This window comes from Pseudophryne corroboree, chromosome 2, assembly GCF_028390025.1.
Source record: "Pseudophryne corroboree isolate aPseCor3 chromosome 2, aPseCor3.hap2, whole genome shotgun sequence".
Taxonomy (NCBI): domain Eukaryota; kingdom Metazoa; phylum Chordata; class Amphibia; order Anura; family Myobatrachidae; genus Pseudophryne; species Pseudophryne corroboree.
Window position 1 is genome coordinate 266578250 of NC_086445.1, and position 27776 is coordinate 266606025.

General features: G+C 46.9%; 1 protein-coding gene across 4 annotated transcripts in view; it reads left to right on the plus strand.

Annotated features, from left to right (window-relative positions):
* Positions 1 to 252: 252 nt before the first annotated feature.
* Positions 253 to 27776, plus strand: part of RCBTB2 (RCC1 and BTB domain containing protein 2) — a 149544-nt gene continuing 122020 nt past the window's right edge. The window contains exons 1-2 of one of the 4 annotated variants that reach the window (XM_063952787.1): positions 253 to 430; positions 13059 to 13164. The gene's annotated coding sequence lies outside the window, so the exon portion shown is untranslated. The remainder of the gene's footprint in view (positions 431 to 13058; positions 13165 to 27776) is intronic. The other 3 variants (XR_010213608.1, XM_063952789.1, XM_063952788.1) reach the window with 3 other exon arrangements.

Consider the following 27776-nt stretch of genomic DNA (forward strand, 5'->3'; position numbering starts at 1 on the left):
GAAATGAGCCAGTGGATAAGTTGCCCATGGCAACCAATCAGCTTTGACACAACATTTATCAAGTGCATTCAGTAACATAATACATAGCAGCTGATTGGTCGTGAAGGTCCCGTTCCTCTTATTAAATATGTTCGATACATCTCTCCCTCAGTACCCGGTCTGTGCTCGGCACAGGCTCCTCCCTGTGTGGATTCCGCATCCGCAGGAATATACGGAGTTATAATACACGGAATACTACTGTAGCTCCGCCTGTGAGACGGTCTAATGTGCGACGAGCGAGCCAGGGTCAGAGTGACGGCGGCTCCTCCTACCATGACGCTGCGGCCGGGGGCGGTGATTGTGTGGCGGATACACTGCTGCAGCGGGTCTGGGAGCTCCGTCCGTGGGTGTTATAGTGGCAGCGGCAGCAGCGTTCTGTATACAGGCTCAGGTGGGAAGCGCTGGCGGCTGTGTACCGTAATACCGTGACTGAGCATGCGGCCCGGGCGGGGATAGCACAGCGGGGAGCGGGTGGCCTCATGTCAGTCGCTGCATCAGCTCCCATATGTATGATGTACATGAGGCATACTGTAGCTGGAGCGGGGTGATAAGGGTCTGTGTGCTGATGCCTGCTGGTGTGGTTGGTTGGTTTCCTCAAAGCTTGTAGAATGAACAGGTACCAACCAATCAGCTCCTGTCATTTTATAAACACTTCCTATAAAAGCTGACTGGTTGGTATTACTCTCCAAGCTTTCATAAATCTTCCCCTAAGTATGTGGGGTCTTGTTCTGCAGTGCAGTATAGACCAGGACTTGTGGGTGTTCAGATGGGATGTGGATCATTAGGGTATCCGGACTCCAGGACGACAACAAAAAGGTCGATACACCTTAGGTCGACGCCAATTGGTCGACACACCTTAGGTCGACATGGTCAAAAGGCGACATGGACACATGGTCGACAGGAACAAGGTCGACATGGAAAAAGGTCGACATGAGTTTTTCACAATTTTTTTTCTTTTTTTGAACTTTTTCATACTTAACGATCCATGTGGACTACGATTGGAACGGTAATCTGTGCCAAGCGGAGCGAAGGCACCATGCCCGAAGCATGGCGAGCAAAGCGGTGCACTAATTGGGGTTCCCGGTCACTCTACGAGGAAAACGACACACAAACCCCCCCATAAAAAACTCATGTCGACCTTTTTCCATGTCGACCTTGTTCCTGTCGACCTTTTGTCCATGTCGACCTTTTGTCCATGTCGAACTAAGGTGTGTCGACCAATTTGCATCGACCTAAGGTGTGTCGACCTTTTTGTTGTCGACCTGGAGTCCCAGACCCGATCATTAGATTGACAGTGTCTAGGTCGACAGGGTCAGAAGGCTGACATGTTCTAGGTTGACAGGTCAAAAGGTCGACATGATTTTTTTTTTTTTTTTGTGGGTGTCGTTTTCTTCGTAGAGTGACCAGGAACCCCAATTAGTGCACCGTGTCCCCTCACTTTCGGGCAAGGTGCCTTGCTTCGCTCGGCACAGATTACCGTTCCAATCGTAGTCCACGTGGATCGTTAAGTATGAAAAAGTAAGAAAAAAAGTGAAAAACTCATGTCGACCTTTTGACCCTGTCGACCTATAGTGGTCGACCTAAACATTGTCGACCTTCAGACCGGATCCCGTTCAGATGTAGTTGCTGTGCAAGTCTAAAGGTGTGTACACACGGTGAGATATTGTCTGTGCCCGATTTTGACTGGGGGTCAGACCTGATCGCATGCTAATTTTTTTGCTGCGATCAGGTCAGAACTGCGCATGCACTGCAGTGCGCAAGCGCGTCGCACAGATACAAAGTGGATCGTTGCTGTGCGATGGGTTTTACGAAGAATCCACTCGCACAGCCGATCGCAAGGAGATTGACAGGAAGAAGGCGTTTATGGGTGGCAACTGACCGTTTTCTGGGAGTGGTTGGGAAAAACACAGGCGTGTCCAAGCGTTTGCAGGGCGGGTGACTGACATCAATTTCCGGTCCCGGACAGGCTGAAGTGATCACAGCGGCTGAGTAAGTCCTGGGCTACTCAGAAACTGCAAAATATCTTTTTGTACCGCTCGGCTGCACAAGTGATCGCACACTTGCACAGCTAAAATACACTCCCCTGTATCTGATTGCAGTGCTGCAAAAAACTGCTAGCGAGCGATCAGGTCTGAATTACCCCCTATGCGATTTCCCTTGAACTCCCCTGGAACCCAGAAGTACCAATATTTCTATACACATGGTGCAATTTTGACTGTGCGATTTTGACCATGGCTGTTTTTGACTATACTTTGTACTAGATTGTACACAAAATAGTCAAAATTGTCTTGGCTACGCAGTCTTCTTTTTTTTTTTGTATGCACTAAGCCTTGAAAAGTGATACATTTTATGATGATAAAGTACCAACCAGCTCCTGTCATTTTTCAAACCCAGCCTGTAACATGGCAGTTAGGAGCTGATTCGCTGGTACTTTATCACTGTGAAATGTATCACTTTTCAAGGCTTAGTACATCTACCCCAATGAAAGATGGTGTGGCGTCGCCGCCCCTTCTCCCATCGTTCATTATACTGCACCGGGTCGCATGCAATATCTTCACAGGCAACTCGAACATATTGCATGCAACCCACCCGCAGGAATGTGCAGTCGAGCATACGCACTGCCAGTATGCATGACATGTCGTTCCTATTCGACCAGAACTTACATGTTGTGCCGATATCGGCGTAGTGTGTGTCTAACATAAGAGGCTGGCATTGGCTTGCTGTCACTTAAGCTAAGTACACAGAGTCCAATTTTTTTTTCTGTGATCAAGACGATTATTTGCTTAGAGTAGGCTTGGCCAACCTATGGCTCTCCAGTTTTGAAACTACAAGTCCCAGCATGCCCTGCCACAGTTTTGCTATTACAGAATGATAAAATTGTGGCAAGACCTGCTGGGATGAGTTGTATCTCAACAGCTGCAGAGCCTCAGGTTGCCGGGTCTGGCCTAGAGAACGTCCAGAATCCCGATAGACAGACAGACAGACAGACAGACACACACTCTCTCTCTCTCTCTCTCTCTCTCTCTCTCTCTCGAATTGGTGGGTCTCCTGATCCTAGGCCTCAGTGCTGTGAGCCAGTAACTATTATGCCAACTGTGCTGCCTACAATTGCCTCCATGATGTATTGCAGGCATTCCCAACCTCGGTGCTCAAGGCTCACATGCTTGAGCACAGGTGACTTAATTAGTACCTCAGTTATTTTGATTCAACCATCTGTGCTGAAGCATGGATATCACCAAAACCTGCACTGTTGTGCCGTGAGGAGGTTGGGAATACCTGATATATTGTTTCCCTGCAATAAATTATTTCAATAACAATATGTAAATTTAGTGTGCATGTAGAATGGGAATAGTCATAGCTGATATTTTTTTATGACTTAAGTAACTTAGGGGTATATTCAATTAGGGTCGTATCCATTCCGACATGCATTTGTCGGAAATGGATCCGACAACCCCTATTCAAATGTCATCTCAATTTGACTCTTAAAAAGTCGAATTGAGATGAGGGACCCAGAGGAGGAGGGGGGACCGTGGGGAGACCAGCGGGTACAGCCGCGGGCAGACGGAGGAGAGCAGCGTTACAGTAGCGCTGCAGAAGGACGTCTCACAGCCGCCCGACCTTTACGGCAGTGTCCACCCGGCTCCAGCAAGCGTGACCTCACTTGCTGGAGCCGGGTGGACGCTGTTGTGTGCGGCGCGGCTGTGAGACATCCTGCTGCAGCGCTGTGCTGTAGTGCTTTTCTCCCCTGTATGCCCTGCGGCTCCCCCGCTCCCCTCTGGGTCCCACATCTCAGTCTGACATTTTTTTATGTTGGACTGAGATGGTCAGAAACGGGGCCAAATTCGACAGGATTTGGCCCCGTTTCTCTCAAAAGTACGTGAATCGGCAGCTATACCGCCGATTCACGTACTATTCGACAAGTCGAATTCCACGACTTGTTGAATAAAAACTGATAGGACTGAATAGGTCGAATCACTATTCGACCTTAAAAAGTCGAAAACTGACGTCTTTTCGACTGACGGCAGTTTTCGACCCTAATTGAATATACCCTTAGTATTTTCAGGGAAATCAGTTGATTGTTGTTTGTACAGCAGCTTTGAACTTTTGAGATCACGCTCCAGATGAACATACATCATCTTGTGTCATTTCAGAAAGGAAGTTCTAATATTAGAATGTTGTCTTGGTTGAAGGTGGTTAGTATTTACAAAGTCTATATCCAGGATATCTTGTGTCACAGGATGTGCACTTAAATATTGTTTATACACACATCCTATAAATGGCTCCAAAATACACCAATTAGTTAAAATGCTAAAAATGTATCTTACTTTTAGACATTACTCAAAATGTATTTATGTGCTCTTCTAACTGGTATCTTACTTCCATATTGCTATTTATGATAGCCAAAGCTTTATATACTTATAATGAGATATTTTGATACAATGATTTATTTTTTTTGTATAATGCAGCAAATCTTTATCTCAACCCACAAAGAAGACATTCCACACACAGTTTCACAGGCACTATTACTGTATTTCTCTAACGTCCTAGTGGATGCTGGGGACTCCGTCAGGACCATGGGGAATAGCGGCTCCGCAGGAGACAGGGCACAAAAAGTAAGCTTTTAGGATCACATGGTGTGTACTGGCTCCTCCCCCTATGACCCTCCTCCAAGCCTCAGTTAGGTTTTTGTGCCCGTCCGAGCAGGGTGCAATCTAGGTGGCTCTCATAAAGAGCTGCTTAGAAAAAGGTTTTAGGTTTCTTATTTTCAGTGAGTCCTGCTGGCAACAGGCTCACTGCTACGAGGGACTTAGGGGAGAGAAGTGAACTCACCTGCGTGCAGGATGGATTTGCTTCTTAGGCTACTGGACACCATTAGCTCCAGAGGGATCGAACACAGGCCCAGCCATGGAGTCCGGTCCCGGAGCCGTGCCGCCGACCCCCCTTGCAGATGCCGAAGTTGAAGAGGTCCAGAGGTCCGGAAACAGGCGGCAGAAGACTTTCAGTCTTCATAAGGTAGCGCACAGCACTGCAGCTGTGCGCCATTGTTGTCGGCACACTTCACACCAGCGGTCACTGAGGGTGCAGGGCGCTGGGGGGGGCGCCCTGGGCAGCAATGTATAATACCTTTTTCTATGGCTAAAATACATCACATATAGCCCTTGAGGCTATATGGATGTATTTAACCCCTGCCATATATCGCAAACTCCGGGAGAAGAGCCCGCCGTTTTAGGGGGCGGGGCCTATTCTCCTCAGCACACAGCGCCATTTTCCTGCTCAGCTCCGCTGTGAGGAAGGCTCCCAGGACTCTCCCCTGCACTGCACTACAGAAACAGGGTAAAACAGAGAAGGGGGGCATATTTTGGCGATATTTTTATATATTAAGCGCATATAACAGAAACAACACCTTTTAGGGTTGTTTATATACATTTTTATAGCGCTTTGGTGTGTGCTGGCAAACTCTCCCTCTGTCTCCCCAAAGGGCTAGTGGGGTCCTGTCTTCGATAAGAGCATTCCCTGTGTGTCTGCTGTGTGTCGGTACGTGTGTGTCGACATGTATGAGGACGATGTTGGTGTGGAGGCGGAGAAATTGCCGGTAATGGTGATGTCACCCCCTAGGGAGTCGACACCGGAATGGATGGCTTTAATTATGGAATTACGTGATAATGTTAGCACGCTGCAAAAGTCAGTTGACGACATGAGACGGCCGGAAAACCAGTTAGTACCTGTCCAGGCGTCTCAGGCACCGTCAGGGGCTGTAAAACGTCCCTTACCTCAGTCAGTCGACACAGGTACCGACACAGATGAATCTAGTGTCGACGGTGAAGAAAGAAACGTATTTTCCAATAGGGCCACACGTTATATGATCACGGCAATGAAGGAGGCTTTGCATATCTCTGATACTGCAAGTACCACAAAAAGGGGTATTATGTGGGGGGTGAAAAAACTACCTGTAGTTTTTCCAGAATCAGAGGAATTGAATGACGTGTGTGATGAAGCGTGGGTTAACCCCGATAGAAAACTGCTAATTTCAAAGAAGTTATTGGCATTATACCCTTTCCCACCAGAGGTTAGGGCGCGCTGGGAAACACCCCCTAGGGTGGATAAGGCGCTCACACGCTTATCAAAACAAGTGGCGTTACCGTCTCCTGATACGGCCGCCCTCAAGGATCCAGCTGATAGGAGGCTGGAAACTACCCTGAAGAGTATATACACACATACTGGTGTTATACTGCGACCAGCAATAGCCTCAGCCTGGATGTGCAGTGCTGGGGTGGTGTGGTCGGATTCCCTGACTGAAAATATTGATACCCTGGATAGGGACAGTATTTTATTGACTATAGAGCAATTAAAGGATGCTTTTCTTTATATGCGAGATGCTCAGAGGGATATTTGCACTCTGGCATCGAGAGTAAGTGCGATGTCCATATCTGCCAGAAGAAGTTTATGGACGCGACAGTGGTCAGGTGATGCGGATTCCAAACGGCATATGGAAGTATTGCCGTATAAAGGAGAGGAATTATTTGGGGTCGGTCTATCGGATCTGGTGGCCACGGCAACAGCCGGAAAATCCACTTTTTTACCTCAGGTCACCTCCCAACAGAAAAAGACACCGTCTTTTCAGCCGCAGTCCTTTCGTTCCTATAAGAACAAGCGGGCAAAAGGACAGTCATATTTGCCCAGAGGCAAAGGAAGGGGTAAGAGGGTGCAGCAAGCAACTACTTCCCACGAACAGAAGCCCTCCCCGGCTTCTACAAAGCCCTCAGCATGACGCTGGGGCTGTGCAAGCGGACTCAGGGGCGGTGGGGGGTCGACTAAAGATTTTCAGCACACAGTGGGCGCGCTCACAGGTGGACCCTTGGATCCTGCAGTTAGTATCTCAGGGTTACAAGTTGGAATTCGAAAAGTCTCCCCCTCGCCGGTTCCTAAAGTCTGCTTTACCAACGTCTCCCTCAGAAAGGGCGACTGTATTGGAAGCCATTCACAAGCTGTATTCTCAGCAGGTGATAGTCAAGGTACCCCTCCTACAACAGGGAAAGGGGTATTATTCCACACTATTTGTGGTACCGAAGCCGGACGGTTCGGTAAGACCTATTCTAAATCTGAAATCCTTGAACCTGTACATACAGAAATTCAAGTTCAAGATGGAGTCACTCAGAGCAGTGATAGCGAATCTGGAAGAAGGGGACTTCATGGTGTCCCTGGACATAAAAGATGCTTATCTGCATGTCCCAATTTACCCTTCACACCAAGGGTATCTCAGGTTCGTGATACAAAACTGTCATTATCAGTTTCAAACGCTGCCGTTTGGTTTGTCCACGGCACCTCGGGTCTTTACCAAGGTAATGGCCGAAATGATGGTTCTTCTACGAAGAAAAGGCGTATTAATTATCCCTTACTTGGACGATCTCCTGATAAGGGCAAGGTCCAGAGAACAGCTGGAAGTCGGAGTAGCACTAACCCAAGTAGTGCTTCAACAACACGGGTGGATTCTGAATCTTCCAAAATCTCAATTGACCCCGACGACACGTCTGCTGTTCCTGGGAATGATTCTGGACACTGTTCAGAAAAAGGTGTTTCTCCCGGAGGAGAAAGCAAGGGAGTTATCCGAACTTGTCAGGAACCTCCTAAAACCAGGAAATGTGTCAGTACATCAATGCACAAGAGTCCTGGGAAAGATGGTGGCTTCTTACGAAGCAATTCCATTCGGCAGATTCCACGCACGAATATTTCAGTGGGATCTGCTGGACAAATGGTCCGGATCGCATCTGCACATGCATCAGCGGATAACACTGTCACCAAGAACAAGGGTGTCTCTTCTGTGGTGGTTGCAGAGTGCCCATCTGTTAGAGGGCCGCAGATTCGGCATACAGGACTGGGTCCTGGTGACTACGGATGCCAGCCTACGAGGCTGGGGAGCAGTCACACAGGGAAGAAACTTCCAGGGCGTGTGGTCGAACCTGGAGACGTCTCTTCACATAAATATACTGGAGCTAAGAGCGATTTACAATGCTCTAAGCCTGGCAAAACCGCTGCTTCAGGGTCAGCCGGTGTTGATCCAGTCGGACAACATCACGGCAGTCGCCCACGTAAACAGACAGGGCGGCACGAGAAGCAGAAGAGCAATGACAGAAGCTGCAAGGATTCTTCGCTGGGCGGAAAATCATGTCATAGCACTGTCAGCAGTGTTCATTCCGGGAGTGGACAACTGGGAAGCAGATTTCCTCAGCAGACACGACCTCCACCCGGGAGAGTGGGGACTTCATCCAGAAGTCTTCCACATGATTGTGAACCGTTGGGAAAAACCAAAGGTGGACATGATGGCGTCCCGCCTCAACAAGAAACTGGACAGATATTGCGCCAGGTCAAGAGACCCTCAGGCAATAGCTGTGGACGCTCTGGTAACACCGTGGGTGTACCAGTCCGTGTATGTGTTTCCTCCTCTGCCTCTCATACCAAAGGTACTGAGAATTATACGGCTACGGGGAGTAAGAACAATACTCGTGGCTCCGGATTGGCCGAGAAGAACTTGGTACCCGGAACTTCAAGAGATGCTCACGGAAGAGCCGTGGCCTCTACCGTTAAGAAGGGATCTGCTTCAGCAGGGACCTTGTATGTTCCAAGACTTACCGCGACTGCGTTTGACGGCATGGCGGTTGAACGCCGGATTCTAAAAGAAAAGGGCATTCCAGAGGAAGTTATTCCTACCTTGATTAAAGCCAGGAAGGAAGTGACCGCACAACATTATCACCGCATTTGGAGAAAATATGTTGCGTGGTGTGAGGCCAAGAAGGCCCCAACGGAGGAATTTCAATTGGGTCGATTCCTACATTTCCTGCAGGCAGGATTGTCTATGGGCCTCAAATTGGGGTCTATTAAGGTTCAAATTTCGGCCTTATCGATTTTCTTCCAGAAAGAATTGGCTTCAGTGCCTGAAGTACAAACTTTTGTCAAAGGTGTACTACATATACAGCCCCCGATTGTGCCTCCAGTGGCACCGTGGGATCTCAACGTAGTTTTGGATTTTCTCAAATCCCATTGGTTTGAGCCGCTCAAATCGGTAGATTTGAAGTATCTTACATGGAAAGTAACCATGCTACTGGCCCTGGCTTCAGCCAGGAGAGTATCAGAGTTGGCGGCTTTATCGTACAAAAGCCCATATCTGATTTTCCATTCGGACAGGGCAGAACTGCGGACGCGTCCTCAGTTTCTGCCTAAGGTGGTTTCGGCTTTTCACTTGAACCAGCCTATTGTGGTGCCTGCGGCTACTAGCGACTTGGAGGACTCCAAGTTGCTGGACGTTGTCAGAGCATTGAAAATATATATTTCAAGGACGGCTGGAGTCAGAAAATCTGACTCGCTGTTTATCCTGTATGCACCCAACAAGATGGGTGCTCCTGCGTCTAAGCAGACGATTGCTCGTTGGATCTGTAGCACAATCCAACTTGCACATTCTGTGGCAGGCCTGCCACAGCCTAAATCTGTAAATGCCCACTCCACAAGGAAGGTGGGCTCATCTTGGGCGGCTGCCCGAGGGGTCTCGGCATTACAACTTTGCCGAGCAGCTACGTGGTCAGGGGAGAACACGTTTGTAAAATTTTACAAATTTGATACTCTGGCTAAGGAGGACCTGGAGTTCTCTCATTCGGTGCTGCAGAGTCATCCGCACTCTCCCGCCCGTTTGGGAGCTTTGGTATAATCCCCATGGTCATGACGGAGTCCCCAGCATCCACTAGGACGTTAGAGAAAATAAGAATTTACTTACCGATAATTCTATTTCTCATAGTCCGTAGTGGATGCTGGGCGCCCATCCCAAGTGCGGATTGTCTGCAATACTTGTACATAGTTATTGTTACAAAAATCGTGTTATTATTGTTGTGAGCCATCTTTTCAGAGGCTTCTTCGTTGTTATCATACTGTTAACTGGGTTCAAATCACAAGTTGTACGGTGTGATTGGTGTGGCTGGTATGAGTCTTACCCGGGATTCAAGATCCTTCCTTATTGTGTACGCTCGTCCGGGCACAGTACCTAACTGAGGCTTGGAGGAGGGTCATAGGGGGAGGAGCCAGTACACACCATGTGATCCTAAAAGCTTACTTTTTGTGCCCTGTCTCCTGCGGAGCCGCTATTCCCCATGGTCCTGACGGAGTCCCCAGCATCCACTACGGACTATGAGAAATAGAATTATCGGTAAGTAAATTCTTATTTTCGTCTATTGGTTTATATCAGTTTTTTCACTTTCTCCTTGAAGTTGAACCATTGCTATATTGGCTATAAGAACAATGGATAAAGAAAAAAATGATTCATTCCTTAGTAGATGTTGCCATGTTTCTGAAAAGGTCTCTCCACTGTCAGAGATTTTTAAGTAAATGAAATGTCTTCTCAGCAGTTTATGCTCTAGCTGATTTTAGGTTTTGCTTAACTGTTTGTTTGAATCATGCTAGAAACTTTATTTAAATATTTGGCACAGTGGTTAGCATTGCTGTCTCACAGCCGTGCGGTCATAGGTTTGATTCATACTGGGAGTGATTCAATTGTTATTTGGCCATCCGCCACTAGAGGGTGCCTACCGGCAGCAATTCAATTGTTCTGTCGTTCAGGCGCGAGTGCTTCACGTGCCAACATTTCTGCTTGCGAGGGTATGACTTTCTACAGTTGGGGGTCCCAGATGACAAAACTTGTATGCACCGCAATGCGCAGGCGTGTCGCACGGGTACAAAGCAGATTGCCGCTTAGCGATGGGTTTGTGCGACGGATCCGTTCGTGCGGGTGATCGCAAGGAGATTGACAGGAAGAAGGCATTTGTGGGTGTCAACTGACCGTTTTCAGGAAGTGTCTGGAAAAACGCAGGCGTATCCATGCATTTACAGAGAGGGTTCCTGACGTGAATTCTAGTCCCTGACAGGCTGATGTGATCGCAGAGACTGCACAAAATCTGTTTGTACAGCTCTGCTACGGGTGTGGGATAAAAGATAGATAGTGTCTAGATATCCAGTCAATAGATAGACACCATATGTTAGACAGACATTAGGTCGACAGGGTCAAAAGGTCACCATAAAAAGGTAGGCACCATGTTTTTTGCATTTTCGTGGTTTGTGTGGATAGTTTTGTCATCTGGGACCCCCAATTGTAGAAAGTAATACCCTCGCGGGGCTCGCCACGCTTCGGGCTTGGTGGCTCGCTGCGCTCGCCACAAGGTTTATAGCCAACTCTATGCCGACATGGATAGAGAAGGTATGAAATAGTCCAAAAACATGTTAAATTAAAAAAAAAACGTTTGTCTATCTTTTTTGTCACCCATTTTCATGTCGACCTTTTGACCCTGTCGACCTAATGTCTGTTATATATATATCAACCGGATACCCTCTGCTGCATGTGTGTTCACACACTTGCACAGCTAAAATACACCCCCCCTGTAAGCTGTAACTGTCTGATCGCAGCAGTGCAAAAATCACTTGCTAGCGATCAGGTCTGAATTAGGCCCGTAGTCCCAATATTTAAAAAGGGTATTAAATTTCATCCTGGTAACTATAGACTGGTTAGTCTGACATCAATAGTGGGGAAAGTATACTAAGGGACAGCATACAGGACTACTTGGAGAACTCCCATGCTATTAATAAGAACCAGCATGGTTTGGTTAGAAATGGGTCATGTCAATCTAATTTGATTAGCTTCTATGGGATAGTAAGCGACAATCTCGACCAGGGTAACGCAATAGATGTTGTTTATCTGGATTTTTCAAAAGCATTCGACACAGTACCTCACAGGAGGCTGATTTTCAAATTAAGGGAGCTTGGTATAGGAGACACTATTTGTACATGGGTGAGTAATTGGCTCGATAACAGGGAACAGCGAGTGATGATTAATGCAATATTTTCCACCTGGGCTAAAGTACTAAGTGGAATACCACAGGGTCCTGTGCTGGGGACACTATTGTTTAATATATTTATTAATGATTTAGGAGAAGGACTAGGAAACATAGTGTCAATTTTTGCAGACGATACTAAAATATGTAGGGTAATCAAGTTGGATGTGGAGTCTCTTCAGAGCGATTTATTTAAACTGGAAGTTTGGGCAATAAAATGGTGTATGAGGTTTAATGTGGAAAAATGTAAAGTTATGCACTTTGGGACTAAGAATAAACATGCAATCTACCAATTAAATGGGGAAAAATTAGGGGAAGCTATTAGAAAAGAATTTGGGGGTGTTCATTGATAGTAAATTTAGTGTCAACACACAATGTCAAAGTTCAGCAAATAAGGTGTTAACATGCATTAAAAGGGGAATTGAGACAAGGAATGAGAGCATAATCCTGCCACTGTACAAATTATTGGTAAGGCCGCATCTTGAGTATTGTGTACAGTTCTGGGCACCACACTACAAAAGAGACATATTAGAACTCGAAAAGTTTCAGAGGCGAGCTACAAAATTGATTAAGGGGTTGGAGACATTATTCTATGAGGAGATGCTTTCTAGATTAGATATGTTTACACTAGAAATGAGACGACTAAGAGGAGAGGTAATTAATATTTACAAATATATAAAGGGGCAATATGTGGAGCTATCAGGTGAGTTGTTTACTAAAAAACCCTTTACATAAAACGCGAGGACACCCGCTAAGGGGTTTGAGCAGAGGAAATTTCGTACTCTGCACAGGAAGGGATTCTTCACTGTAAGTGCAATACGGATATGGAATACACTGCAAGTGAAGGTTGTAATGGCGGACTCAGTCAATGCGTTTAAAAATGGGTTAGACAAATTTCTAATGGAAAAAGATATACGAGGATTTAGCCTTTATCCTAAATAGAATAGGGAATGCAATACAATTCAGGTTGAACTCGATGGACTACTAGTCTTTTTTTTTTTCAACCTCACCTACTATGTTACTTTGACAATTTTGCCTCACATTCATAGATGTGCTCAGGAAAATCTGCAATGTTGGGCTTTTGTAATGCGCACACCTAAATTGCCCTCATAAATTGTGTTAATGTGACATATTGACTTGCCTTCTTTGTTTTAGAGATATTTGGAACTATAAGAAAGGACTGCTATTCCATTGTCAAGTAATGCTACTCGTACTTCCTGGTTGAATGATAACTTAGGATATGAGCGCCAACAGCATACAGGTAGGAAATACAACTGTCCTATAAGCACACACCTCTTACAAATGTGAGCAGTTATCATTTGTGTTCTCTGCATAAACAGCAAAAGCATGGGGAGCAGAAGGAAATAAAATTCCTCCACCCATTGGTAATTAGTGTTGAGTTGAAAAATGCATGTCAATTTGGAAGAAAGGCACTCAGGAGACTTACATGGCAGAATAAAAATCTGTAATGAACCTGGTACAGAGTTAAACCTTTTCGGGGAAACAACCCCTTCCTCAGGACCACACCAGTACACAGCAACAATCAAAAGACCCCACCTAAATACCCCCAGAGGTCACTAACCTGCCGTCCATCAGCTCGTCGGGAGCAGATCCATCCATCTTGCAAACAGCCCACGCTTCCGCTGCTGTGGCTTCGGTCACCATAGGAACAGCTCACTTGCGTTCCGCCTTGCCCTATTACCACATCCGCCTGCACCGGCCGTACAAGCAACGAGGGTCAGCTCCTTCCGGCTCTCAGTGGTGACGTCATATCATACGGCACACAGCAGCAGCCCTCACTGGGCGCGGTACAGATCACCATGGAGACGCATTAATGCGTTCCACTCGGCTCTGTTTCCGCGTTCCAGGAGTTCAGCTATAGCGTACTGCCCCATGTATGTCCGCCCACACAATAGGCGACAGAAGTGTGAACCTACAGGACCTAACAACATAAAACAAGAAAATATACAAAAAATATATCTACAAAAAAGAAACATAGACAATGAAAAACTAATAACATCTCATGACCAAAATATAAAAAAAATACAGAGGAATGCACGCACTCGCAGTGGAACGCACAACATTGCAATTATCATCACTAATTAGAAATGCAACATATAATATGATTTGCACAAAAATTACAGCATATTCCAGTTAATTTTTTCATTGAGACCACCGAGGTAAATAGTCCCCAGTCGAACAATCCATTTAGACTCTTTAATTAATCGCAGTTTAGCTCTATCTATGATATACACATTACTGGGCGACACATTGCCCCATCCTGTAATGTCGGTATGTACCAAACAATCACAGAGATTCCGACCCCGTTTAAAGGCCGCTACTGGTCTCAATTGTTCAAAGCAAGGTAACTCGGGATCTGATCTAACAATAGGCCATAACGCCTTTGTTGCTTGCTTGATGACAGGGCTAGCAGTAGTAAAATCAGATACCCATGGGATAATCTTATCATTACGTTTATTAGACACGCCTAACAGGTCACTACGGGGAATCAGAAGGATTTCTTGTTTCTGTCTCAGTAACGTCTTGTAGTCATACCTTCTAGCTCAGAATTTCTCAATCAGGCAATCCAATTCTAGTGAGATTTTATTAGGATCACTGGTGATGCGAGCACATCGCATCATTTGCGATCTAGGCAAACCCTTCTTCAGGGCCACCGGGTGGTGACTAGAAGCAGAGAGAAACGTATTCCTATCAGTAGCTTTGTGGTGCACAGTAGTCTCAAATCTCCCCTCTTTAAGCGAGATATTCACGTCCAAAAAGACAGCTTTCTCTTTACTATAAACATAAGTGAACTTGATTGGAGAATCTAATGAATTTATTTCCTCCATCAAGTTGACAAACCTCTCAAACCCTCCTGTCCAAAGCATAAAAATATAATTGATGTACCAGAGTATATATAAATTCACATTAGCATTATTCAGAAACATCCTCTCTTCTTGTGCAAACATATAAATGTTAGCATACGAGGGGTCAGCAATGACCAGCATTCCTTACTTAGAGTAGTGTTAATTTGCCCTGGTACCATCCAATAAATTGTAAGGACAAATTTGCAGGGGTGATGGTGGCACTCACGTGTCTTCCAATCTACAACCTTAAGTCAGGAGACGGACGTGACGTCATCTTCCCGGGGGTGGCGTGGACGCTGGTCACAGCAACAGCCTCGGTGGAGGGTCCTCTTTCCATGGTTATATAAGATGAGATTGCATTTTATCTGTTTATGTCGTGACAAAATTTTTATGATTAAAAATTAAACGTTGACTTGCTGGAAGTCTCCTGACTGCTGACTTACGGTTATAGATTGGAAGACCCGTGAGTGCCACCATTACCCCTGCAAATAAAAAATGTAAGCACCCTGCACCTCTCACAACCCGTGCAGTTCCTCCTTTCTGCCTGGGGTGTCGCTCTCTGCTCTGGGTCTTCTAGCCGACTCCAGTCTGTATCTCAGCCCTGAAATATAAAGCAGCATGTGCTAATAGAATCTGGAGCAGAGAGTGACACCCCAGGCTGGAAAGAGGAACTGCACATGTTATGAGAGGTGCAGGGTGCTAGAATGAAATATATATATAATTTTTTATTGTTTTTTTTCCCCCTTGTGGCCCCTTGTTTCTGCTGTTCAGCAGATATAGATGGTGGTAGGGGAGATGTTATATTCACTGGGGCCTTAAAGGCTGTCTTGTGGGAATTCATCTGCAGTTTCTCAGACAGAGTAAGGGTGCGTACACATGGTGAGATTCGGGCTATGCCCGATTCTCACTATGCGACAGGGGCCGGGTTGGCACATAGTCAGTATCGCAAGCACATAATGAGTGTGCTTGCGATACTGGCTATGTGCGATTTTGGCTAAGTGTCAATTTTGACTATCTCTTCTATAGAGATAGTCAAAATTGACTTGCCTGCACAGTCTATCTTTTCTTTCGATGCCGACCGCGCATCGGCACCGAATCGGGATCGCAAGGTGACTGTCACCTTGCGATCTACACTAACTTTTCTTCCGATTCTGACTATATAGTAAATCTCACCGTGTGTACACACCCTAAGTGCTGAAACACACTACCCGGCTTTTGCCGGCCGGGAAAAAGACGGACGGCTTTTTCCCGTGCCGGCATTGTAGTTAACAGTGTGAGGGCTAGGGTCCCTTCACACTGCACGGCCCCGGCCCGGCTGCCGGGTTGCAGCCGGGTCTCACCACTGGAAGGTCCGGCGGACGGGCGGCCGCCGGGCCGTCTTTGGAGCCAGTAAACCATGTGTGTGAAGGGGAGCTTTCACACACAACGGTTTTTCTCTGACGTCCTAGTGGATGCTGGGGACTCCGTCAGGACCATGGGGAATAGCGGCTCCGCAGGAGACAGGGCACAAAAGTAAAAGCTTTAGGATCAGGTGGTGTGCACTGGCTCCTCCCCCTATGACCCTCCTCCAAGCCTCAGTTAGATTTTTGTGCCCGGCCGAGAAGGGTGCAATCTAGGTGGCTCTCCTAAAGAGCTGCTTAGAGTAAAAGTTTTGTTAGGTTTTTTATTTTCAGTGAGTCCTGCTGGCAACAGGCTCACTGCATCGAGGGACTTAGGGGAGAGAAGTGAACTCACCTGCGTGCAGGATGGATTGGCTTCTTAGGCTACTGGACACCATTAGCTCCAGAGGGAGTCGGAACACAGGTCTCACCCTGGGGTTCGTCCCGGAGCCGCGCCGCCGACCCCCTTGCAGATGCCGAAAAGTGAAGAGGTCCAGAAACCGGCGGCAGAAGACTTTTCAGTCTTCATAAGGTAGCGCACAGCACTGCAGCTGTGCGCCATTGTTGTCAGCACACTTCATAGCAGCGGTCACTGAGGGTGCAGGGCGCTGGGGGGGGCGCCCTGGGCAGCAATGATAGTACCTTATTCTGGCTAAAAATACATCACATATAGCCCCTGGGGGCTATATGGATGTATTTAACCCCTGCCAGGTCTCAGAAAAACGGGAGAAGAAGCCCGCCGAAAAGGGGGCGGGGCCTATTCTCCTCAGCACACAGCGCCATTTTCCCTCACAGAAATGCTGGTGGGAAGGCTCCCAGGCTCTCCCCTGCACTGCACTACAGAAACAGGGTTAAAACAGAGAGGGGGGGGCACTTATTTGGCGATATGACTATATATATATATTAAAATGCTATAAGGGAAAAACACTTATATAAAGGTTGTCCCTGTATAATTATAGCGTTTTTGGTGTGTGCTGGCAAACTCTCCCTCTGTCTCCCCAAAGGGCTAGTGGGGTCCTGTCCTCTATCAGAGCATTCCCTGTGTGTGTGCTGTGTGTCGGTACGTGTGTGTCGACATGTATGAGGACGATGTTGGTGAGGAGGCGGAGCAATTGCCTGTAATGGTGATGTCACTCTCTAGGGAGTCGACACCGGAATGGATGGCTTATTTAAGGAATTACGTGATAATGTCAACACGCTGCAAGGTCGGTTGACGACATGAGACGGCCGGCAAACCAATTAGTATCTGTCCAGGCGTCTCAAACACCGTCAGGGGCGTTAAAACGTCCTTTTACCTCAGTCGGTCGACACAGACACGGACACTGACTCCAGTGTCGACGGTGAAGAAACAAACGTATTTTCCTTTAGGGCCACACGTTACTTGTTAAGGGCAATGAAGGAGGTGTTACATATTTCTGATACTACAAGTACCACAAAAAAGGGTATTATGTGGAGTGTGAAAAAACTACCTGTAGTTTTTCCTGAATCAGATAAATTAAATGAAGTGTGTGATGATGCGTGGGTTTCCCCCGATAGAAAATTATTGGCGGTATACCCTTTCCCGCCAGAAGTTAGGGCGCGTTGGGAAACACCCCTTAGGGTGGATAAGGCGCTCACACGCTTATCAAAACAAGTGGCGGTACCGTCTCCAGATAGGGCCGCCCTCAAGGAGCCAGCTGATAGGAGGCTGGAAAATATCCTAAAAAGTATATACACACATACTGGTGTTATACTGCGACCAGCGATCGCCTCAGCCTGGATGTGCAGCGCTGGGGTGGCTTGGTCGGATTCCCTGACTGAAAATATTGATACCCTTGACAGGGACAGTATTTTATTGACTATAGAGCATTTAAAGGATGCATTTCTATATATGCGAGATGCACAGAGGGATATTTGCACTCTGGCATCAAGAGTAAGTGCGATGTCCATATCTGCCAGAAGTTGTTTATGGACACGACAGCATCAAGAGTAAGTGCGATGTCCATATCTGCCAGAAGTTGTTTATGGACACGACAGTGGTCAGGTGATGCAGATTCCAAACGGCACATGGAAGTATTGCCGTATAAAGGAGAAAAAGACAACGTCTTTTCAGCCTCAGTCCTTTCGTCCCCATAAGGGCAAGCGGGCAAAAGGCCAGTCATATCTGCCATGGGATAGAGGAAAGGGAAGAAGACTGCAGCAGGCAGCCCATTCCCAGAAACAGAAGCCCTCCACCGCTTCTGCCAAGTCCTCAGCATGTCGCTGGGGCCGTACAAGCGGACTCAGGTGCGGTGGGGGGGGTCGTCTCAAGAGTTTCAGCACGCAGTGGGCTCACTCGCAAGTGGACCCCTGGATCCTACAAGTAGTATCCCAGGGGTACAGATTGGAGATTCGAGACGTCTCCCCCTCGCAGGTTCCTGAAGTCTGCTTTACCAACGTCTCCCTCCGACAGGGAGGCAGTAGTGGAAACAATTCACAAGCTGTATTCCCAGCAGGTGATAATCAAAGTACCCCTCCTACAACAAGGAAAGGGGTATTATTCCACACTATATTGTGGTACTGAAGCCAGAAGGCTCGGTGAGACCTATTCTAAATCTGAAATATTTGAACACTTACAAAGGCTCAAATCAAGATGGAGTCACTCAGAGCAGTGATAGCGAACCAGGAAGAAGGGGACTATATGGTGTCCCTGGACATCAAGGATGCTTACCTCCATGTCCCAATTTGCCCTTCTCACCAAGGGTACCTCAGGTTCGTGGTACAAAACTGTCACTATCAGTTTCAGACGCTGCCGTTTGGATTGTCCACGGCACCCCGGGTCTTTACCAAGGTAATGGCCGAAATGATGATTCTTCTTCAAAGAAGAGGCGTCTTAATTATCCCTTACTTGGACGATCTCCTGATAAGGGCAAGGTCCAGAGAACAGTTGGAGGTCGGAGTAGCACTATCTCAAGTAGTTCTACGACAGCACGGGTGGATTCTAAATATTCCAAAATCGCAGCTGTCTCCGACGACACGTCTGCTGTTCCTAGTGATGATTCTGGACACAGTCCAGAAAAAGGTGTTTCTCCCGGAGGAGAAAGCCAGGGAGTTATCCGAGCTAGTCAGGAACCTCCTAAAACCAGGAAAAGTGTCAGTGCATCATTGCACAAGGGTCCTGGGAAAAATGGTGGCTTCTTACGAAGCGATTCCATTCGGCAGATTTCACGCAAGAACTTTTCAGTGGGATCTGCTGGAAAAATGGTCCGGATCGCATCTTCAGATGCATCAGCGGATAACCCTGTCTCCAAGGACAAGGGTGTCTCTTCTGTGGTGGCTGCAGAGTGCTCATCTACTAAAGGGCCACAGATTCGGCATTCAGGACTGGGTCCTGGTGACCACGGATGCCAGCCTGAAAGGCTGGGGAGCAGTCACACAAGGAAAAAATTTCCAGGGAGTGTGATCAAGTCTGGAGACTTCTCTCCACATAAATATACTGGAGCTAAGAGCAATTTACAATGCTCTAAGCTTAGCAAGACCTCTGCTTCAAGGTCAGCCGGTATTGATCCAGTGGGACAACATCAAGGCAGTCGCCCACGTAAACAGACAGGGCGGCACAAGAAGCAGGAGGGCAATGGCAGAAACTGCAAGGATTCTTCGCTGGGCGGAAAATCATGTGATAGCACTGTCAGCAGTGTTCATTCCGGGAGTGGACAACTGGGAAGCAGACTTCCTCAGCAGGCACGACCTCCACCCGGGAGAGTGGGGACTTCATCGGGAAGTATTCCACATGATTGTGAACCGTTGGGAAAGACCAAAGGTGGACATGATGGCGTCCCGCCTGAACAAAAAACTGGACAGGTATTGCGCCAGGTCAAGAGACCCTCAAGCAATATCTGTGGACGTTCTGGTAACACCGTGGGTGTACCAGTCGGTGTATGTGTTCCCCCCTCTGCTTCTCATAACCAAGGTACTGAGAATTATAAGACGTAGAGAAGTAAGAACTATACTCGTGGCTCCGGATTGGCCAAGAAGGACGTGGCACCCGGAACTTCAAGAAATGCTCACAGAGGACTCATGGCCTCTGCCGCTAAGAAGGGACTTGCTTCAGCAAGTACCAGGTCTGTTCCAAGACTTACCGCGGCTGCGTTTGACGGCATGGCGGTGGAACGCCAGATCCTAAGGGAAAAAGGCATTCCGGAAGAGGTCATTCCTACCCTGGTCAAAGCCAGGAAGGAGGTGACCGCAAAACATTATCACCACATGTGGCGAAAATATGTTGCGTGGTGTGAGGCCAGGAAGGCCCCACGAAGAAATTTCAACTCGGTCGATTCCTGCATTTCCTGCAAACAGGAGTGTCTATGGGCCTCAAATTGGGGTCCATTAAGGTTCAAATTTCGGCCCTGTCAATTTTCTTCCAGAAAGAATTGGCTTCAGTTCCTGAAGTCCAGAAGTTTGTCAAGGGAGTATTGCATATACAACCCCCTTTTTGTGCCTCCAGTGGCACTGTGGGATCTCAACGTAGTTCTGGGATTCCTCAAATCACATTTTAAACCGCTCAAATCTGTGGATTTGAAATATCTCACATGAAAAGTGACCATGCTGTTGGCCCTGGCCTCGGCCAGGCGAGTGTCAGAATTGGCGGCTTTGTCTCACAAAAGCCATATCTGATTGTCCATTCGGACAGGGCAGAGCTGCGGACTCGTCCCCAGTTTCTTCCTAAGGTGGTGTCAGCGTTTCACCTGAACCAGCTTATTGTGGTACCTGCGGCTACTAGGGACTTGGAGGACTCCAAGTTGCTAGATGTTGTCAGGGCCCTGAAAATATAGGTTTCCAGGACGGCTGGAGTCAGGAAAACTGACTCGCTGTTATCCTGTATGCACCCAACAAACTGGGTGCTCTTGCTTCTAAGCAGACGATTGCTCGTTGGATTTGTAGCACATTTCAACTTGCACATTCTGTGGCAGGCCTGCCACAGCCTAAATCTGTCAAGGCCCATTCCACAAGGAAGGTGGGCTCATCCTGGGCGGCTGCCCGAGGGGTCTCGGCATTACAACTCTGCCGAGCAGCTACGTGGTTGGGGGAGAACACGTTTGTAAAATTCTACAAATTTGATACCCTGGCTAAAGAGGACCTGGAGTTCTCTCATTCGGTGCTGCAGAGTCATCCGCACTCTCCCGCCCGTTTGGGAGCTTTGGTATAATCCCCATGGTCCTGACGGAGTCCCCAGCATCCACTAGGACGTCAGAGAAAATAAGATTTTACTTACCGATAAATCTATTTCTCGTAGTCCGTAGTGGATGCTGGGCGCCCATCCCAAGTGCGGATTGTCTGCAATACTTGTACATAGTTATTGTTACAAAAATCGGGTTATTATTGTCGTGAGCCATCTTTTCAGAGGCTCCGCTGTTATCATGCTGTTAACTGGGTTCAGATCACAGGTTGTACAGTGTGATTGGTGTGGCTGGTATGAGTCTTACCCGGGATTCAAAATCCTTCCTTATTGTGTACGCTCGTCCGGTCACAGTATCCTAACTGAGGCTTGGAGGAGGGTCATAGGGGGAGGAGCCAGTGCACACCACCTGATCCTAAAGCTTTTACTTTTGTGCCCTGTCTCCTGCGGAGCCGCTATTCCCCATGGTCCTGACGGAGTCCCCAGCATCCACTACGGACTACGAGAAATAGATTTATCGGTAAGTAAAATCTTATTTTTCTGAAGCCGTGTCTGATGCTGCGCATGCGCACAGCATCACACACGGCTCAAAGCCGTCCTGTGTGAGCGACTCTGCCGGTTTCTCCCGGATGACAAAAAGCCGGACAAAGTTTGTCCGGCTTTTTGCCATCCGGGAAAAACCGGAGTGTGTGTTACAGCCTTAAGAAGTTTGCATGGAGTAAGGACAAGCAGTTCTTTTGACAGATGTTCCCTGACTCATAGAACATATTGAGCTGTGAGTGCAATGTCCACTTCCAGCACACTGTATCTCAGTGTGTGTGGATTATATATTGACAAAGTGCACTTTGGTTTTAGAACACCCAGGGAAACTTGAAGTGGCTCTAGAAATTTTTTTTAATAGTGTCATCCTGTACGCCAGACCAGATTTTGGTGGAAAATATGTTTCCCCTAGCGATTTAAAAGAAAAAAGATTTAATGGTCTCTGCTTACTTATACAGAACATTAGATTTTCCTAGCTATGGGGTGGGGCATGCACTTATCCCCAAGAAGATGCTTTGTTAACCAGTCATCATGGTTTTTTCTTTTAATATTGTATTAAACAAAAAACACCATGTGCCATGCAAAGTATATTGCATAGTGATAAATATAAAGTAGAGCGCATTCTAGTAACTGGTGTACAACACAGAGTATCCTTCTGAACGCCATTCAATGCAGTGAGCATTCCAATATTCAAAATATAATACAGATGGCACCTTAGTAAATGCCATACAATATAGAGAACATCCCACTGCCAGCCTTACAATACAAAGTATAACAGAGCATCCTAGTGGCTGCCCTAAAATACACAGCATACCAGTGATCGCCATACAACACAGATTATCCTATTGTCTGTCATGCAGAACAAAGAGCAAACTAGTGATTGATATACAGAGCTTGTCTTTTCCACCTTCCATTAAAAAAAACCCAAAAAACAAAAAAACATTGAACGATTTATCAAGCGGTGAAGAGCCTACTTTCTGGTGAATGCACCAGAAAAATGCTAATTTGCTGCTTATGCTCTATTTCAAATGGTAATAGATATTAACTGTGTTATTATTTTGTTATGTCACATATTTTCAACTCTATGGCAAAGGAAAACTTTCCCTGTACATCAAATACTCATGATATTGCCACTTGGAATAAAATGATGCAAGCTCATGATGGCATTGACTTTCTTTAAACGGTATTTAATAATTATTATTATAAAGTGTAAAAGTGGAGCACAATGCAAGGGAGAATTATGCCACTGTACGCATGCATACATGGATGTTCTAGAGCGGTACTGTGGAAGTAGTATCCCCAATCAGTCAAGTTACACAAATTGGTTAAAATGCCAGCGATCCTCTTATCACTGCTACAATTAAGGTTTTTCCAATCCATGGAAAAAGGATATCCTTGTGAAAACCCAGGTAACTCAAGTTACTTGTTTTAAACTTTAGCAAGCAGCAACAAATAAAAAAAATAAAAATAAATTTCAAGATATCCCGGTAACTTATTGCCAATCTGTATTGTCACAAAGATGCACTGAAAAGATTAAAAAAAAATAAAAAAATTAGGAAACGAAAGCCCTGTACAAACTGGGCGACACATTAAACCAGAGGTTCTCAAACTCTGTCCTCGGGGGCCCACACGGTGCATGTTTTGCAGGTCTCCTCACAGAATCTCAAGTGAAATAATTAGCTCCACCTGTGGACCTTTTAAAATGTGTCAGTGAGTAATTAATACACCTGTGCACCTGCTGGGTTACCTGCAAAACATGCACTGTGTGTGCCCCCGAGGACCGAGTTTGAGAACCTCTGCATTAAACGATACAAAACGCTAATTATCTTTTTTTTTTTTTTTTTTTTTTTTAAAATCTATACTTCATATCATCAAGAGTGTATGGATTAACGATGAGCAATGTGCGTACCCGCGGGTCGTTCTAGTTCATCCATGATCTACCGGACATGCAGCTCAATGTTAACTATTTCTCTGCATATTTGGGGAGTGAGGGGGATGACGTCACTGAACGATATCGTACATCAATATCGTTCAGGGTGTATGCACTGGCGATCTCCCCTAATTAGCAATCAGTGATACAGCACTGGTTGCTAACTAGGGGAGGACGCACAGTGTGTACTCGGCTTAAGTCTTTTTGGTCTAAATTACATTTATATACTTCCAAAAAGTTGTTTTTGGCAACCATTTAATTAACAGTATTTTACAAAGACTTTAATATCTAGGACTACAAAAACAACTTAAAGAAAACTAAACCTAAAAGATATTTTTCACAAATATAACAATTTCAGACTTGTGTCCTATTTTGCCGTTATTTACATAACTATTGTAGCATTCTGCTTTTGTAGAAACCAAAACTCCTCCCTATTGAGGGGTATAAAGATGTGTCCTTATACACAGAGGTGGAGATGTAAGAAGTGCTGTTATCTGTAATTTCAGCAACTTCGCACATTGGGGGTAATTCTGAGTTGATCGCAGCAGGAACTTTGTTAGCAGTTGGGCAAAACCATGTGCACTGCAGGGGGAGCAGATATAACATGTGCAGAGAGAGTTAGATTTGGGTGGGTTATTTTTTTTCTGTGCAGGGTAAATACTGGCTGCTTTATTTTTACACTGCAATTTAGATTGCAGATTGAACACACCCCACCCAAATCTAACTCTCTCTGCACATGTTATATCTGCCTCCCCTGCAGTGCACATGGTTTTGCCCAACTGCTAACAAAGTTCCTGCTGCGATCAACTCAGAATTACCCCCCCATTATGTGCTGCAGTTACCGCTTCCCTACATGTAATAATGCAGGGAAGTGAGAAGAATGACATGGGTGCTATATCTAGATATCTATTTCAACAGCTGCAGCGGTTGTTGCTGCACTCGCACACAGCACAGTCCCTGGCTATCTGTTCCGACACCCAAGCATTGAGCATACAAAAAAATTGTCAAAGCAGCTGCAAGTGGAATTTGCCAGACAGTTGAATTAACGCTCTCCCTCTTCGGTAAATACATTTCTCTGACGTCCTAGTGGATGCTGGGAACTCCGTAAGGACCATGGGGAATAGCGGGCTCCGCAGGAGACTGGGCACTCTAAAAGAAAGATTAGGTACTATCTGGTGTGCACTGGCTCCTCCCTCTATGCCCCTCCTCCAGACCTTAGTTAGAATCTGTGCCCGGCCCGAGCTGGTTGCACACTAGGGGCTCTCCTGAGCTCCTAGAAAAGAAAGTATTTGTTAGGCTTTTTATTTTCAGTGAGATCTGCTGGCAACAGACTCACTGCTATGAGGGACTAAGGGGAGAAGAAGCGAACCTACCTGCTTGCAGCTAGCTTGGGCTTCTTAGGCTACTGGACACCATTAGCTCCAAAGGGATCGAACACAGGCCCAGCCTCGGTCGTCTGGTCCCGGAGCCGCGCCGCCGTCCCCCCTTACAGAGCCAGAAGCAAGAAGAACGTCCTAGAAATCGGCGGCTGAAGACTTCGGCCTTTATTAAGGTAGCGCACAGCACTGCAGCTGTGCGCTATTGCTCCCTATGCACACCACATACTCCGGTCACTGATGGGTGCAGGGCGCTGGGGGGGGGGGGGGGGGCGCCCTGGGCTGCAATTAGAGTACCTTAACTTTGGCAAACAACACATAATATAGCCTAATAAGCTATATATGTGTAAAAATCCCCTGCCATAATACAATTATAAGAGCGGGAGAAGTCCGCCGAAAAAGGGGCGGGGCTACCTCCCTCAGCACACTGGCGCCATTTTCTCTTCACAGTGCAGCTGGAAGACAGCTCCCTAGGCTCTCCCCTGCAGTTTCCAGGCTCAAAGGGTTGAAAAGAGAGGGGGGGCACTAAATTTAGGCGCAAACTGTATATAAAAAGCAGCTATAGGGATAAATCACTTTCTATTAGTGTAAATCCCTGATTAAATAGCGCTATGGTGTGTGCTGGCATACTCTCTCTCTGTCTCCCCAAAGGACTTTGTGGGGTCCTGTCCTCAGTCAGAGCATTCCCTGTGTGTGTGCGGTGTGTCGGTACGGCTGTGTCGACGTGTTTGATGAGGCTTATGTGGAGGCGGAGCAGGTGCCGATAAATGTGATGTCACCCCCTGCGGGGCCGACACCAGAGTGGGTGGATATGTGGAAGGTATTAACCGACAGTGTCAACTCCTTACATAAAAGGCTGGATGACGTAACAGCAATGGGACAGCTGGCTTCTCAGCCCGCGCCTGCCCAGGCGTCTCAAAGGCCATCAGGGGCTCGAAAACGGCCGCTACCTCAGATGGCAGACACAGATGTCGACACGGAGTCTGACTCCAGTGTCGACGAGGTTGAGACATATACACAATCCACTAGGGGCATCCGTTGCATGATTTCGGCAATGACAAATGTGTTACACATTTCTGACATTAACCCAAGTACCACTAAAAAGGGGTTTTATGTTTGGGGAGAAAAAGCAGCCAGTGTTTTGTTCCCCCATCAGATGAATTGAATGAAGTGTGTGAAGAAGCGTGGGTTTCCCCCGATAAGAAACTGGTAATTTCTAAAAAGTTACTGATGGCGTACCCTTTCCCGCCAGAGGATAAGTCACGTTGGGAGATATCCCCTAGGGTGGATAAGGCGCTCACACGTTTGTCAAAAAAGTGGCACTGCCGTCTCAGGATACGGCCACCTTGAAGGAGCCTGCTGATAGAAAGCAGGAGGAAATCCTGAAGTCTGTATATACACACTCAGGTACTATACTGAGACCTGCAATTGCCTCAGCATGGAGGTGTAGTGCTGCTGCAGCGTGGTCTGAAACCCTGTCAGATAATAGTGTTACCCTCGACAGGGATACTATTTTGCTAACCATAGAGCATATTAAAGACGTCGTCTTATATATGAGGGATGCACAGAGGGATATTTGCCGGCTGGCATCCAGAATTAATGCAATGTCCATTTCTGCCAGGAAGGTATTATGGACCCGGCAGTGGACAGGTGATGCTGATTCTAAAAGGCACATGGAGATTCTGCCTTATAAGGGTGAGGAATTGTTTGGGGATGGTCTCTCGGACCTTGTATCCACAGCAACAGCTGGGAAGTCAAAATTTTTACCTCGGGTTCCCTCACAGCCTAAGAAAGCACCGTATTATCAGGTACAGTCCTTTCGGCCTCAGAAAAGCAAGCGGGTCAAAGGCGCTTCCTTTCTGCCAGAGGCAAGGGAAGAAGGAAAAAGGCTGCACCAGACAGCCAGTTCCCAGGATCAAAAATCTTCCCCCGCTTCCTCTAAGTCCACCGCATGACGCTGGGGCTCCACAGGCTGAGCCAGGTGCGGTGGGGGCGCGTCTCCGGAACTTCAGCGACCAGTGGGCTCGCTCACAGATGGATCCCTGGGTTCTGCACGTAGTATCACAGGGATACAAGCTGGAGTTCGAGGCGACTCCCCCTCACCTCAAATCAGCCTTGCCTGCTGCCCTCAGAGAAAGGGAGGTAGTACTGGCGGCAATTCACAAGCTGTATCTTCAGCAGGTGATAATCAAGGTACCCCTCCTTCAACAGGGACGGGGTTACTATTCCACAATGTTGTGGTACCGAAACCAGACGGTTCGGTGAGACCCATTCTAAATTTAAAATCCTTGAACATTTATATAAAATAGTTCAAGTTCAAAGTACCTCAAGGGTGTGGTACAGGACTGTCATTACAAATTCCAGACGTTGCCGTCTGGTCTGTCCACGGCACCGTGGGTATTTACCAAGGTAATGGCCGAAATGATGATGCTCCTCCGAAAGAAGGGAGTCATGCTTATTCCGTACTTGGACGATCTCCTTATAAAGGCGAGGTCCAAAGAGCAGTTGCTAGTCGGCGTGGCACTATCTCAGGAAGTGCTGCATCAGCACGGCTGGATTCTGAATATCCCAAAGTCGCAGCTGATTCCTGCGACGCGTCTGCTGTTCTTGGGCATGATTCTGGACACAGAACAGAAGAAGATATTTCTCC